Source organism: Phascolarctos cinereus, unplaced genomic scaffold, assembly GCF_003287225.1.
Source record: "Phascolarctos cinereus isolate Bilbo 61053 unplaced genomic scaffold, phaCin_HiC Scaffold_2;HRSCAF=192, whole genome shotgun sequence".
NCBI lineage: Eukaryota > Metazoa > Chordata > Mammalia > Diprotodontia > Phascolarctidae > Phascolarctos > Phascolarctos cinereus.
In genome coordinates this window covers 256,542,444-256,558,766 of record NW_027555625.1, presented here as the reverse complement: position 1 = coordinate 256,558,766, position 16,323 = coordinate 256,542,444, and the positions used below count along the sequence as shown (strand labels likewise).

The 16,323-nt window shown below is 38.1% G+C and overlaps 1 pseudogene across 1 annotated transcript; it reads right to left on the bottom strand.

The window, feature by feature from the left end:
* Nucleotides 1-3,511: 3,511 nt before the first annotated feature.
* LOC110205078 (trichosurin-like) lies at nt 3,512-12,250 on the bottom strand (annotated as a pseudogene). Its single transcript, XR_013484341.1, has 7 exons — nt 12,010-12,250; nt 10,162-10,294; nt 7,933-8,006; nt 7,236-7,346; nt 4,677-4,778; nt 4,455-4,502; nt 3,512-3,899 (listed from the first exon to the last, which is right to left on the bottom strand). The product of XR_013484341.1 is annotated as a trichosurin-like (transcript).
* Between the last annotated feature and the right edge of the window lie 4,073 nt (nt 12,251-16,323).

Sequence of the window (16,323 nt, the reverse complement as noted above, 5' to 3'; positions counted from 1 at the left end):
CCTCATAGAGTAATTAATTTCCATTTGAAAATTCTAAATTTTAAGGAATTATTTTCTTAAACAACCTTTTATACCTCCTTTTCCATTTGGCCAATTCTGCTCTTTAAGAAGTTTTTTCTTCAGTGCATTTTTATACATCTTTTACCATTTTTTGCTTCTTTTGCCAAGCTATTGATTCTTTTTTTTCATTATTCTCTTGCATCACTCTCATTTCTTTCCCCATTTTTTCTTCTACCTTTATTATTTGGTTTTTAAAATCCTTTTTGATCTCTTCCAGGAGTTCTTTTGGGGCCTGACACCAATTCACATTTTGCTTTGAGGCTTCCCATGTAGCCATTTGACATTGTTGTCCTCTTGAGTTTGTGTTTTGATCTTCCTTGTCACAATAATAATTTTCCATGGTTAAGTTTTTCTTTTTCTTTTGCTCATTTTTCTAGCCTACTTCTTTGCTTTTAATTTTATGTTAAAGTAGTACTTTGTTCCTGTGGGGGAGAAAGCACTGTTTCAGGCTTCAGCTTTTTCATACTGTTGTTTTTAGAGATAATTCTGGAGACCTGTAAGTTTTCAATTCTTCCAAGGTGGTATGATCTAAGGACATCTGTGGTCACTATTTTCCTGGCCTGTGAGTGATCAGAAGCACTTTTTTCTGCCCTGGACCTGGGACCAGGATCCCCTCTCTCCTGTGACCACACACTCTAGTGTGCTAGTGTTACCCCTCACCCTGGGAGTGTGATCCGTGTCTGTGAACCAGATCCCCATTTGGGCAACGTAGCAGAGTTCTGAAACCAGTGCCAAAAGAATGTCCCATGTAATCTCCTGACTTATTGTACTGCACCCTTAACATCTGTGAGCCGAGAGCTCAGCTGCTGCTGATTCAATTGCCCCCAAGGCCTCCACTGGCTTCCTGGGGGAGGGCCTGCTACTGGTTTATCCAGGCCTGCCTGTGCTGGACTTCTCTCTGCTCTCACCTTAGCAACACAGACCTTTTCCTGTCGACCTTCCAAGTTGTTTTTGGTTGGAAAATTGTTTCACCCCATCGTCTTGTTGGTTCTGTCACTCAAGAATTCATTTTGAGAAGTTATTTTAAAGTTGTTTGGAGGGGAATTTGGAATAGTTAAAGGAAGTTCCTTCCTTACTCTACCATCTTATTAAAAAGCAATTTGAAATCATGCAAATAAAGTGACAAAATATCCATACTCTTTGAACCAGAGATTCCCCAACTAGGCTTATACCTCTAGGAAATCATTGATAAGAAGAAAGTCCTCATGTACACTTGACATATGTATCAGGGAGAGACAAAAATAAAAAATGTTCTACATAGCAATATAGTTCTATAGCAAAATAGCTATAATAACACTTTTTGTGGTAGCAAAGAAATGAAAATAAAGAAGATGCCCATAGATTAGGGAATGGCTAAACAAATTGTGGTGCATAAATGCAAAGTAATATTTTTGTTCTCTAAGATAAAATAAATGTAATGATTAGAGATAACCATATTAAGGAGAAGCATGGAAAGGTCTATAAGAACTGATGCCAAATGAAGTAAGCAGACCCAAGAAAATAGTCTACAAAATGATTACAACAAGCAAAATAGAAAGAAAACAATCACAAAACATTCAAAAGTAAAGGCTATAAAACTGTAACAACAATAACATGGCCCTAAAAAGAGATATAAGGAAATAACCTTACTATCCTCCTTTGCTGAATTGGGATGTCCACTTGAATGGAACATTGCATGTATTTTGAGACATTTTTATATATTCATCAATTTTGCTTTCCCCATCTTCTTTACCTTTTTCTTGACTTTAAAAAATATTCTTTGATATACATAATAGCTCTCTTACATGGGGGAGGGCAATGGATCCTGGGGCAAACTTTAGCAGTATAAAAATAAAAGATCATACCCAAAGGGCTACAAAACTGTGCATACCCTTTGACCCAGCAATACCACTTCTAGGTCTGTATCCCAAAGAGATCACAAAAATGGGAAAAGGATTCACATGTACAAAACTATTTATAGCAGCTCTTTTTGTCGTAGCCAAGAATTGGAAATTGAGGGGATGCCCATCAATTGGGAAATGGCTGAACAAGTTGTGGTATATGAATGTAATGGAATACTATTGTGCTATAAGAAATGATGAGCAGGCAGACTTCAGAAAAAAAAAACTAGAAAGACTTATATGAACTAATACTGAGATAAGTGAGCAGAACCAGGAGAACATTGTACACAGTAACAGCCACATTGTGCAATAGCTACCTTTCATAGACTTGGTCTTCTCAGTAATGGATCTAAGACAACTCCAAAAGACTTATGATGGAAAATGCTATCCACATCCAGAGAAAGAAATTTGGAGTCTGAATGCAGATGGAAGTATACTATTTGCTCTCTTTTTTGTTGTTTTATTTTGTTTCTTCTTTCTTGTGGATCCTCCTATTGATTCTAAGTCTTCATTACAACATGACTAATGTAAACGTGTTTAATATGAATATATATGTAGAGCCTATATCAGGTAGTATGTCATCTTGGGGAGGGGAGAGGGGAGGAAAGGGGAGAAAATTTAAAACTCAAAATCTTATGGAAGTGAAAGTTGAAAACTAAAAATAAATTAATTAAAATTTAAAAAAAAGAGAGGCTGAGAAAGAAGATTGTGAATAAAGATAAGATGGAGGGAAATTTACAAATAGTAATTGTAACTTTGAATGTAAATGGAATGTTTATACCAGCTGTCTTGGTGGTGACAAAGAACTGGAAATTTTAGGGATCCCCATCAATTGGGGAATGGCTGAACAAATGTATAGTTGTGATGAAATATTATTATGCTATAAGAAGTGATGAGCTCAATGATCTTAGAAGGGCATGGAAAGACTTGCATGAATTAAGCAAAATGAGCAGAACCAAGAGAATACTGTATAAAGTAACAGCAATATTGTTTTAAGAAAGACTTTGAGCAACTAAGTCATTTTGATTATTATAAATACACAAATTAAAAATAAAGGACATAATGAAGAAAGCTATTATCTGCATCTAGAAAAGGAGCTGGTAAATAGAAGTATGTATAGAATAATTTTATATATATATATTTATTTATGCATGTTTGTATATATGTATACATACATACATACACATACATATGTATGTTTGTATATATGTATATACATACATACATATGTATATATATACATATATATGTATATATAATATATATATAATATATATATACATACGTACATAAACATACATACCTATTTATGCCTAATGGTCACTATCTCTAGGGCAGGGGAGGTGGAAAACAAGAAAAAAAGGAAAACAAAAGAAATTTACATGATAACTTTGTTGTATATTTGAAGGGCATAGCTAGTTGTACATGGCTTGCACTTCTTGCAAATCTGCAGTACAGATTTCCAGTTTCACAAGCAATCATCTCTTTTTTTGGTACTGTATTGTAGAAATGCTTATTTTGTTCTGTGAATTGAAAATAAAATAAAGTTAAAAATAGATCAATAAAATATATTTAATTTAAAAAGGACGATTAACTTTAATGTAACTAATATAATTAATGTAACTCAAAAGACATTGATAAAACATCAGAAAGTTGTGGTGGCTGGACAAACTCCCAGAGACCTCATAAGATATCCCTTCTTACTTTGCTTCTGGGGAAGGAGGTATGTATCTCTATCATTTCCCAAATAGACTCAGAATACCTTATGTAGAAGGAAAATAATTTATTTGACGATTATAGGAAAGTCCCCCCACCCCCAGAGATTCTTTCCAAAGCAAAGCGAAGATGTAGGCTGAATTTCCTTGGGGATTACAGATATTTTGATTATCCATGTTAATTATTCTTTGGATGATGAAGGTAGGATTCCAGTAAGTCAAAGATGCTGCAACCTGGGAATTCCTGTGGGGCAGTGACAAGAACATGATTACAAAATTTGTTCACAGGCAGACTTAGGAACAAGTAGTGAATGGTAATTAAAGCCTTAGTCTACTTAGTCTACTAAGTAAAATCTTAGAACCTAGGTAAGAAAGTCACATGCAGGAATCAACTCTGGCCTATGAGAAGGTAGCCAGAGACAGAAAGATTTTAGAGATTCAGCAGATATTTGAGGTGGAAGGCATAAGCCAAGGAAGGGACCAAGAAAAGCAAAAGAACGTTAAAGCATAGTTGGTGAAAAAGTAGTTAAAGTGAAATTTCCCCAAACAGAAAGGGAATGTCAACTATCCTCATACTCCCACTTTAAACAGCTACTTTGTAGGATGTTGTATTTCTGTATTGCCAACAGGAGCCCAAACATTGTTTACAGACTCTATCTCTTTATGTGATTTATTAGGTTCTTCCTACTCTTATTCACATCTGTCCCTAAGTTATGTGATCAGATTTTAAGGCACTGAGCTCTGGTTTTCTGAAAAGCATTACTCCTATGGAATAATCTTAAGGTTAAATATCACAGACCTGCATTTCAGGGTAGGCTCTCTTACTGTTCAAGCTCCTGGCACTGATCTGTAGAGACAAAGAAATACACCAATGATTCTCAAACGTGAAGCCTTCTTGGCCTCTTTTTGTCACCACCCCCTGAAGAAAAAAGAAATGACACAAACACAAACGGGATCCAAGGTAGGGGTATTTCCAGTCTAGTCACAAATGGAGAAGAAGACAGAGAAAAGAAGGACTTACCAGCTTCAGATACATCTAAAATGTTTTCTCTCTTAAGTCCTGCATTTATACAAATTTTCACAAATTTCTCCTTTATATCATCACTCAGGTCTAGAGTACGACCTGTATAATAAAAATGAAAATTGTAGTAACAATAACAATAATGGCTAGCATCTATGTATCACTTGAAGTTTGGCACAGTGCTTTACATATGAAACCCCTCTTTGTATTTCTAGAGAAAAAGAACTTCAATACTGGCTTGTGGTTAAGTCTAGGGCTTTTGGTGCTTGGGTTCCCTTTTGTTCCTCCGCATCTCATGGTCCACTCTTTTAGAGCAAACAATTGATTAGAATGCAGTGAAAATCAGCTTATCTTAGATGGAGACAATAAGCATCATAGAAGTGCAGACAGCAAATAAATAAGGCTTAAAGAGAGTAGGCAATTTCCAAGGTTAAGTAATGCCAGTTTGCCAGGTGGTGATGAGAAAGGGGATGGAAGAGGACAGGGAGAAGTGGAGAGGAGGTAACTTCATTAGGTCCCAGTGGTTGCAGTAGCCATGGGAATAGTAAAATTATATCCCAACACATAACTCCTTAAACAGGGTGATGGATTTGCAACTGGCTGGGCACTGGTGTTTGTGCACATCTGCATCCCCAGGTCTTTCTCCCTTCTTCAGAGCTCCCACATTCCTGAGCTTCCACTCCACCCCACCCTTGCTGTTAGTGCAGCTTCAGCCTGCCCATCATCCTTCAGCTCCTCCTTCTAAGATTCCCTTGTAGAAAAGGGGCTACACATACATGATTTAATTTGATCCTCAAGTGAGATGAAAATGATTGCTAATTCTCTCTTTTATGACAGTATGGAAGGGTGTCAGGGGATGGTGACTGGATGATATAGGGAAGGAGCCTATACTACTGCTCTAGGTGACTCAACCAACAGCTCTGGAGATAGTAACTTCCATGAAGCCTGGGATTGAATATGGCATGTCACATTCAGTCAGAAAGGGGGAGGGACAATCCCTTAATAGGTAGTAATCTATCAGTGAATCAGCAAGCACGTATACGTCAGGCATTTTGTTAGGTACAGGAAAAATGACCAAAAAAAAATCAGCCCCTGATCTCAAGGAGATCATGTTCTATTGGGAAGAATATACCATCTTCACATGAGTAAATGCAAGATATAACATAAATATGTATACACACATAAATGCAATGTATACAAAACACATAAAGTCAGTGCAAAGTAATTTCGGTGGAGGGCAAGGGAGCACTAACTAGGATAATTACAAATGACCTCTTGAAGGATTTGGCCTTTGAGTTGAACTTTGATTGGAGTTAGAGGCTCCAAGAGATTGAGGTAAGGAAAGATAGTAATGTCGGTATGGGGAATAGACGGTGCTGAGTCACAGATGTGGGAGATGGATGTCATGTTTGGGGAGCAGCAAGCAGTCCAGTTTGGATGAACATAGAGTATGTGAATGAGTGTATGATATGTTATCAGACCAGAGAGATAGGCTAGGGTCAGCTTATGAGGGACTTCAATGCCACACAAAGGAGTTTGTATTTTCTATTAGAAGCAATAGTAAACATCTTTTTTTATTGTCCTATGTTATGGAAATGCTTGTTTTATTCCATAAATTAAAAATAAAATAGAAAAAAAATAGGATGATCAGACCTGTGCTTTAAAAAGATCAGTTTGGTAGCTGTGTGGAGAATTAATTGAAAAAGGAAGAGGCTGGTTATAGGAAGACCAATTAGGGTCATAGATAATTGTAATAATCTATGTGGCAAATGACGAAGGCCTGAACTAAGGTGGTTGTGGCAAGGGGGCAAGAAAGGGATGGATGATAGAAATGCTATGAAGGTAGAAATGACAAGCTTCAGCAATTGATTGGATGTGTGTGATGAGTGAAAGTCGTCAGTCATGTGACCATCAAGGTAGCAGATGAGTCACTTTCTCAAAACTCCTTCAGCCTTCCAATCTCCCTCCACCCTCCAAAAAAGGAACAATGTGACAAATGTAGAGGAATTGCAGCTAAATCCACACAAGAAGACAGAATCAGGGATGAGGTAAAAGCCTTTATGAATTAACCCTAAAGAAACCTAGTACCGAGTGCCCACTCAATGTCTCTTCCTCACTTGCATTAGATGGAATAGCACAAGCAAACTTGGAGGCTTGTATGGAGCCTGTGCTGGGCTACCCTACTGCTGCAGAGATCCTGCCAAATCCTCATTGTCTGAAACAAAAATGTCTCAATCCTACCTTCAAGGCTGAGTTCCAATGTGACCATCTCCATGACACATCAGCTCATCATAAGTGATCCCTTCCCCTCTAGACTACCACGGCATTTTGTCCATCCCTCTTCTGCAGTTTCACATCTTGTCTTATACTATGGACATTTGTATATGTTTTATCTCAAATCTTAGATTATGAGCCTAATGAGGAATTATTTTTATATCCCCCATTATATCTAGCACAGTGCTGTGGACATTTTATCCCCAAGACTACAGGCTTCTTTTCCTACCTTTCCCTTATGAAAAGGGGGTGGGGAGTGTTGGGGCAGAGTCATAGGATGCATACCAAAGAGTTCTCCCCAAAGTGTCACTTCCTTGTTGTTGTAGTTATACAAGATAAATATGATATATTCATCCTCCTTGAAACTTTGAAGGTAGAGATCATTACTTCCTGAATCTATGAAGCAAGCAGAAGTCAGGGTCAGAATTTCTGATGCTTTAGAAACATGAGCAAAGACTTGAAGTCTGTTAGTAGTTGAAATGTCATGCAAAGGCCTTTACCAAGGGTTTCTGGAAACGTGAGTCTCATCATAACCTCTGAGACCCCATGTAAACTGCTGTTCTGTTCACAAACCTTTCTCTGTGCTCATCCTAATTCTTTTCAGATTCACAGAATTTTCATTAGAGATGGAAGCCCTCTAGTCCAAGCACCTCACTTAACAGATGGAGAAATTGAGGCCTAGAGGAGGGAAAGACTTGGCCGAGGTCACACAATTTGTTTCCATTTTACTCTCATCAGGGCTGATCAGACCTCTGCAAGGAGGAACTAAGAGAGTTAGAGGATCTGATCTCTGCTTTGCACAAAATAATAATATGGGCATTGAGGCAGGATGGTGAGAGGCTTGAGATGTCTTTCCCATATTCCAAAAGGCAGTATTTTGTGTAGTCTCTGATCCCTAGACACTCCTTTGCTAATCAATAGGTCCTTTAATTCATTTCAATGCATCAAGCTGAAAGACATTGAGATTCTCATTTATACTTACATTCCACCTTCATCTGGCCATCTTTCTCTTCTGGGTTAGCAGACAAAGAAAAATGAGTGCATTTTCCATTTTCTCTGAAAATAAATATTTGAATTTGAATAACATTTAAATTCATATAGGGAATTTTACAGTAAATTTTGACATTTATTCCATATTCCTTCCATATTTATTCATTACATCAATTTTATTTCCCCAAATTTACTGTTCATAGTCCTTACAATAATATTATACACAAAACTATTCAAAAAGATTAAACTAGATTCTCCATTTAAAAATTATTGAGTGCATTTGTATTATATTCTAATTCTTTGAAAATGTGTCATCTCTATATAATGTAAATGATGGCAATTAATTAACCAAAATAGTCAACCAGATAGAGCATTTCTTTCTTTGCTCATGCTGCATAAAGAGATCCTCGGATGTTAATTTTACTTATGGAAAGAGTAATAAACTTGATAGCAAATTATTGAGTTTGAATTTTGGCTTTGCCCCTTATAAACTGTATGCCTCTGGACAAGTCATTTAACCTCTATGAGTTTCAATATTCTCATCTATAAAATGGAGATAGTAATACTTAAACCACCAATCTTCCTTCATTTTCCATCAGCTGCACTTTTGATTAGACTCCAACATCATCATTGCCCAATGAGTACTTTCTCCTTCCCCTCCTCTGTTTTTTACTATCCTTTTGTATGTTGTCTTCTCCCATTAGATTATAAGCAACTTGGGGATCTTGAGGATAAGGACTGTCTTTTCTTTTTTTAAAATTTTTTTTCTTTTTATCCCTAGCCCTTAGCACCACTTCCTGGAATGGTTTTGTTGTTCAGTAGTTTCAGTTGTATCCAATTCTTCGTGATCCCATTTGGAATTTTCTTGGCAAAGATACTGAAGTGCTTTGCCATTACTTCTCCAGGTCATTTTACAGATGAGAAAACTGAAGCAAGCGGGGTTAACTACCTTGCCCAAGGTTGCATAGCTCTTAAGTGCCTAAGGCAAGATTGGAACTTAGCTTTTCTTGACTCTAGGCCCTGTGCTCTATCCATAGTGCCACCTAGTCACCCCTTCCTGGAACATACCAAGTACTTTATACATATATATACCAAGTACTTTATATATCTCTATCTCTATCTCTATCTCTATCTCTATCTCTATCTCTATCTCTATCTCTATCTCTATCTCTATCTCTATCTCTGTCTCTGTCTCTGTCTCTATCTCTATCTCTATCTCTATCTCTATATCTATGTCTATATCTATATCTATATGTATATATATATATACGTATATATATATATATATATATCTATATCTATATCTATATCTATATCTATATCTATATCTATATCTATATCTATATATATATATATCTCATTATGCTGCCTTGTCTTGTCTTGTTCCCATGCCATAGAGTGGTTATGGAAAAAGTATTTTGTAAACCTGAAAGAATTTTATAAATATAAAATATTATCTTATTTTATCTTCATAGTATCCAAAGAAAGATGCATAGAGCAGATAATATTGACCTGAATCATGGATACACCCAAGACAGAGAGATTAGAGTCACACAGTTTGTTAGTGTGAAAATAGGCCTAGAGCCCAGTCCAGAGTTTTCTTGATTATGATTCCCTTCCTGGCAATTAGTCTGGAGTTGATAGTCTATGAAGGCTGATTTACTCATACCTTCTTTTTTGATATGGAGAAAGCCTGCTGAGCATTTCAGGCCCCTTTAAAGAAAGTTTTGCATGCCTGGAATGTTTGTATCCTCCCTTGTTTGTAGGCCAATGTCTCTAATGTGTCAGAATGACATGTATGCCAGCTTCTGTCCCTTCTTTCTCAGTTTTCTTTCTATCCTTCTAGCAGAGCTGCGTCCAGGACTCTAAGTTACTTTTAAGTGGTGATTAGTCTCTGAGCAGTGACTCAGGGAAGGTTGAGATAGAATGAAAAAAGCAACCTCTCTAGTTGGTGTGTAAAAAAAAAAAAGGGAGCCTATATGTATTTTATAATCAGTATTATTTCTCACCCTGGTATACATTGCTAAAGTCTATGTTGCCTGTTAGCATGTTTTCCCTTCCAAAGTTGTCCTAGGTGTTCATAAGACCAACCACAGCACAGAAGCTTCATTAATTATTAATTCCTAGGCCAGACCAAGTCCAGCCTGTGTGAGATAAAGGACCCCGGAGCAGTGACTCAAGTCAGGTCTCCACATCCACTGGTTGACAAGGCAATATTTACCTTTTGAAGAAGACTGCATGTAGATTACCATTTTCCACAACAAGTTTTGGACAAAAATCCTCAACGGACCTCCTTCCTCAATCTTAGTTGTTACATTTGAGGCCAATGCAATAGTGTACCAAGTTCCTGAGAGCTGTGGAATAAAATCTGGGTAAGAACCAAAGAAAGGGAAATGTGCTAGTCAAAGGATCATGAGATTCTGGAGCTGGGTGGCATTTTGGTTCAAATCTCACATATAACAGATCAATAAACTGAGGCTTCAAAGATAAAATGGGTTCCTACCCCAACCCTACCTAGTGCATACATTAGCAGCATGTTAGAATACTAAAAAAATTAGACTAAGGGTTGAAAGTTGGCACTCATCCTGATTCTCACACTAATTACCTGAATGACCTTAAGCATGTTACTTTATATATTGAAAAGTTTTTCAATGCATCAGTTTTCTTGTCTAGCAAATGAAAATAGTCATATCTGTACTGTATGTGTTATGAGATTATTCTGAGAATAACAGAACTTTCTCTGTCCTCACTCTATCTTGCCTTTAGAAATGACTGATCAATTCAGTTGTAATTATTTGGAGGCAGAGTGGGGGTAGGGGTTGCCACAGGAACAGGGACATCTATACTGTGATTTAACAGTTTAGTTCATTCCTATATCACTTATGAAAGATGTAGGCTGATCCTGAGTCTCATCTAAACAGACTGAAAGAAAATCTCCAAGCTCCATGCCTTGGAGGGTTAGAGTGACATGTTCTATGGGATTTGTTGGATTTTACCAACTACTCTTCTACTGCAGTCAGAAGCAGGGAAGATGGGTTTCAATCTTTTCAGGTGGAATGAAGTTAGCTATGGGAAAGAAGAGCATCATAGGATCATAGAATTTTAGATCTAGAGGACCCTTAGAAATAATCTAGTGCAGCTTCTATATTTGACCTACTATGTGAAGACTTTCTTGTCTTTCTCTCCTTGATAGCTATTAGTGCCCCCTCACCACAAATTGCCTTCAATATATTTTACATAATGGCAGCATGGCACACTGGATAGTGAGCCAGTGTCAAGCCGAGAAGACCTGGATGCTAGTCTCTCCTTCATCACATAAGGGCCACGCAGCACTGCATACATTTTTAACCTCTTAGTGGTCCAGGCAGCTCTCTAAGAGTGGCAGAGAAGGTATGGGATTGGTAGAGGAAGTTTCTTCACCCAGGAATTCTTTATATCAAAGTCATAAGTCCTTATACATTACATAGATCTTTATAGGTTTGGGATGTCTCCACTAATAGAACGAATTTTCCCTTAAGGGAAAAAGGCTATTTCATTTTTGTCTATATCTCTAACATAAAGCACAGTGCCTGGCTCATAGTCAATGCTGAGCATTAATAAATACTTTTTTAGGGGCAGCTAGGTGGCACAGTGGATAGAGCACTGGCCCTGGACTCAAGAGGACCTGAATTCAAATTCAGCCTCAGACACAAAACACTCACTAGCTGTGTGACCCTGGGTAAGTCACTTAACCCTATTGCCTAGCCCAAAAATAAAAGAAATACTTTTTTGGTTGATAGAAATTATCCTATTGGATTATGCTGGAAAGACTGAGAGTTGGAGCTTTTCTCATTCTGGCTATTTTAAAAGATGACATATGTAGGTCATAGGTACACACACATATTCAAACATCACGTCAGACTTTCAGTTGAATTCCATTTTGTCAGGCTACTAGGAAGGACAGCTTTTTCCAAGCCTTGTCTTTGTCCAGTTCTCCAAAAATAGCATTTATTTTCCTTGTATGTTACCCCCTCAAACCTCTTCCAGAACACCCCATCCAACCTGCCTGTGCCCACCCTTTCTCACTTACATCTGGTTGGTGCTTCTCAGAGCAGCTATGGTGAGCATGGAGGCCACAGACCAGAGCCAGCCACAGACTCAGCAGCAGAAGCTTCATCTTCCCTGTATTTGTCTCTGTGGCTTCAGTAGCAATGAGGAGTAGGAGAATGATTCCAGTCAATTCTCTGGACTCTCAGGTCAGCTGCCGTTATACTTTTTTTATGGGGCCAGGCTCCTGATTAGATGACCCCACATGGCCTCCCCCAGATACACTAAAGAATACTTTGTGCAGAAGAGTCTCTAGCCAGTGCTTATCCACTAGTTAAGCATCCCAAGGACACTGGTTGCCATTTACTTTTTGACAATGACTATTTTGTATCTCTGAAGTGTTAAGCTCCAAGAATAGTCAGTGTTATGTTGGGTCAACTTTTTAGAATCAGATCTAGAGCTAGCCTGAGACCAGGAAGTCCAAATTTTTCTTTTTTTCTCCCCTTGGCAATTCCCAATTAACATGAACTTACTAAACACCTAAGGTACACAGAACCCTATGCGTGCTATGAAATGTGGGAGAAGTACCCATGACAAAGAAAACAGGGACACCTCTATGAAGGAACTTATAGTATAGTTGTGGGGATCAAACAAGCATTCATTAAGTAACTACTGTATACAAAGCACCATGCTAAGAGCTAGCAAGAATAAAAGTTTGTATGGAATTTGATCTCTGTCCTCCTGGAGATTGTAGTCTAGTAAATAATAATCCATCCTAAGTGCATTTTTTTTCTGCATTTGTGATTTCAGGGATTTATGGAACTCTCAGCTAGGGAACTTTCTTTTCCATGCCATATCCCCAACTGCTCTGCAATTTATAATCTCAGAGAGTTGATTTGGAGACTGAGAGGCTAAGTAACTTGTCCAGATTCACTCAACCAGTTTTTGTAAGAAGCAGAACTTGAACTCAGAGCTTCCCAAGTTAACAGGTATAAAAACAAAGTGCTCAATGGGGCTTAAGGAAAAAGGTGGGGTTACTTTCTGGAGGAAGTAACCTTTGAGTTGAACTTTTAATCACAGGGAGGAATTCAATACATGAAGATAGGGAAGAAGAGCATGACAGATAGGAAACCTTGTGAGCAGAAGCACAGACAGTAAAAGTTATGTTTAGGAAGAAGAGCAGTTTGGTTTTGCTAGAGCATAGAATACTTGGAGGAAAGCAGGTGTCAGGCTGTGAGCAAAGGGAAGATGTACAGAGCAGAAGCCAATGTGTGGGGGGGTCCATGTGCTAAATAATCCCATTTGGCTGGAGTGTAGAAGGGAGGCAAGGCTGATGTGTAAACACATCTTCAGTGTCAGTTTAATAGATAAAACCATATCAGTTTCTGACTCTAAACAACATCATCACCATAATAGCTGATCACATAGCTGATGGTGTTTTAAGACTCACAAAGTGCTTTCTTCACCAAAAACAAACAAACAAACAAAAAACAAACAAACACAAACCCCCAACAAACCTCCAAACTGATTCATGTAGCGCACGGTTCATCATCCTCATTTTATAGCTTAGGAAACTGAGGCTCAGAGAGAGAAGATGACTTGACAAGGGTCACACAGCAAGTAAGCCTTAGTGCTTTTCCCATTCTCTTGGGGACTATGGTCTTATTTCATCTAGTTAGTCAGTCAATAAACATGTATAAAGCACCTACTACGTACTAGGCACTGTGATAAGCACTGGGGATCCAAATAAAGGCAAAACACAGTCTCTGCACGCAAGGAGCTCAGAGTTGAATGGTAGAAAAAACACCAGAGTAGAGGAATCAGGGAACCTGTGTTTTCGTCCCAGATCTGCTGCTAACTCACTGGGTGACTACAGGAAATCTCTGAGCCTCAATGTCTTTATCCAGAAAATGGGGATAATGATCCCCATGTTGCTTATTTCAAAAGACTGCGGTGAGGACAAAACAGCATAATCTTCAAGAAGAATAAATTGCTTTGCTGGACTGGGATGTTATTCCAGTAACTTGGTGGAGCTGTGACAAGTCATTTTTGTGTCCTAGACAAGGTTTAAATATTGTACTTTCTTCTGTGTGACTGTGCACTGGAGGCTGTGAAGCTTTTCTGTAATACCTATAGCTTGGTTGATCACAAGATAAATGTTTATTTCCCACAAAGGGCAGTATTTTATGGTATAAAAAGCACGTGAATTTTTAAAATGTCATAATTAAAAGTGTCCCCTGTTATGGTTTCTTCCTCCCACCTATGTTGTTTGTGTTCAATTTAGCAGATAAATGTTTGTCAACTGTTTACTGTGTTCAAAGTGTGGCACTGGAGATAACAAAGGAAGAAAAGGAAGGAAAAAATGGGAGGAAGGAGTGAAGGAAGAGGGAAGAAGAAAGAAAGGGAAGAAAGGGAGGGAAAGAGAGGGGAGGAAAGAAAAAAGAAAGGAAAGAATGAGAGAAGGAAGAAAAGAAAGAGGGAAGGTTGGTAGGAAAGAAGGGAGGAAGGAAGAAAAGAAGGAAAGAAGGAGTAAAGGAAGGAGAAGAAATAGAAGGAAGGAAGGGAGAGAAGCAAAGAAAGAAGGAAGAAGGGAAGCAAGGAAAGAAGAAAAAAGGAAGGAAGGAAAGAAAGAAGGAAGCTAAGGTCTACAGATTTTACCTTTGTAACATCGTTCTTGTATACCACCTTCTTTTCTCTGACACTGTCACTACTTTCCTGGTTTAGGCTCTCATCACCTCACACCTGGACTATGACAATAGTCAGCTGGTGGGTCTGTCTGCCTCAAGTCTCTCCCTGCTCCAGTTAATCTTGTTGTCAAAATTATCTTTCTACAGTATAGCTCTCAATATGTCAAACTTCCATCCTGCTTCCTATTCAATAAACCCCAGGTACTCTCTATCACCTTTAGGATCAAATATAAAATCTCCTGTTTGGCAGTCAAAGCCTTTCATAAGTTGACCCCATCATCTTTTTAATGTTCTTACACTTTACACTTTGTTCTTACACTCATGCACTCTTCAATCTAGTGATACTAGCCTCCTTAATGTTCCTCTAACAAGACACTTAATCTACCAAAACCATGAATTTTCTCAGGCTGTCCCCTATGCCTAGAATGCTCTCCCTCTTCATCTCTACTTTCTTGCTTCTTTCAAGTCTCAGATAAAATCCTGCTTTCTACAGGAAGACTTTCCTGATTTCCCATTAATCCTAGTCCCTTTCCTCTCTTGATTATTTCAGATTCATCCTGTATGTAGCTTATCTGTACATGGTTGTTTGCATGTTACATGTCCATTAGATTCTGAACTCATTGAGATCAGGGATTGTCTTTTACCCTTCTTTGTCTCATTAGCACTTAGCACAATGCCTGGAACATGGTAGACACTTGAGAAATGTTTAACTGATTGGTGAGAGCTAATTTTGGGTCAATGGTTCCACAGAACACCTCTTAGCACCTTTGAGAGCAATGACATCCCTGAGGACCCAATATGAAGCCCTGTTAGTACCAAGGAAGGGGTAGACTAGATGGGTCACTATACTTTGTTGTAATGAAAGAATCATTGGGTAGGTGAGCGCTGTATAACCATTAATAACTATTATGTAAAAATAAAAGATATCAATAGCCTATACAGCTAAAAATCTATCAGTTGAGGTGCCTAGGTGAATTCCCACAACCTGACAAGACCTCCTCCTCCTGCTGGTTTAAAATTCCTCGCCACCTCTCCCAGATTCTTCAACATATTTGCGACCAAATGTATTGGATTAATCATTTATTAGACATTTGCAGGAATGGTCTCACCCATGAGTTCTACATGTGAGGAGGTAGAGAAAGGAGGGGACAAAATTCCTCAGCATGTTGGAGGAAAGAAGAGAAAGCCAGCAGAAAATTTCATAATCTTCATTAACATTTCTTCGGAGGAACTAGGAACAGTTCCTAGAAACACAAGGCTATTTCATCCTAGGAATTCCTGTGAGACAGTGAAAGGATCCTGATTATTCAATATCACAAAGTGACTTAAAAACTGAGAGTGAGGAGCAGAGCTTGGAACAAAGATGAAAAATTCACCTTCTGAAGGTAATTTTGACTCATGAGAAGCTGGCTAGGAAAAACATAGACTTTAGTAAATGTAGTAATATTATTTGAGATGAGAGGGGGCCCACTAAGAATGAAATTTGATGAGAAGGATAAAAAGCAGCAGGATAAAAATTCCATATTCCTATAATCTTCAGTCTAGGAAACAAGAAGACACATCTTCTTGAATTAGATGGATTCATAGAATGGATTAAATTCAATGGATTACAAATCCAGATTGTCACTTTAATCCTCATCCCAGAACCTCACCTATATCCTTATCCCAAT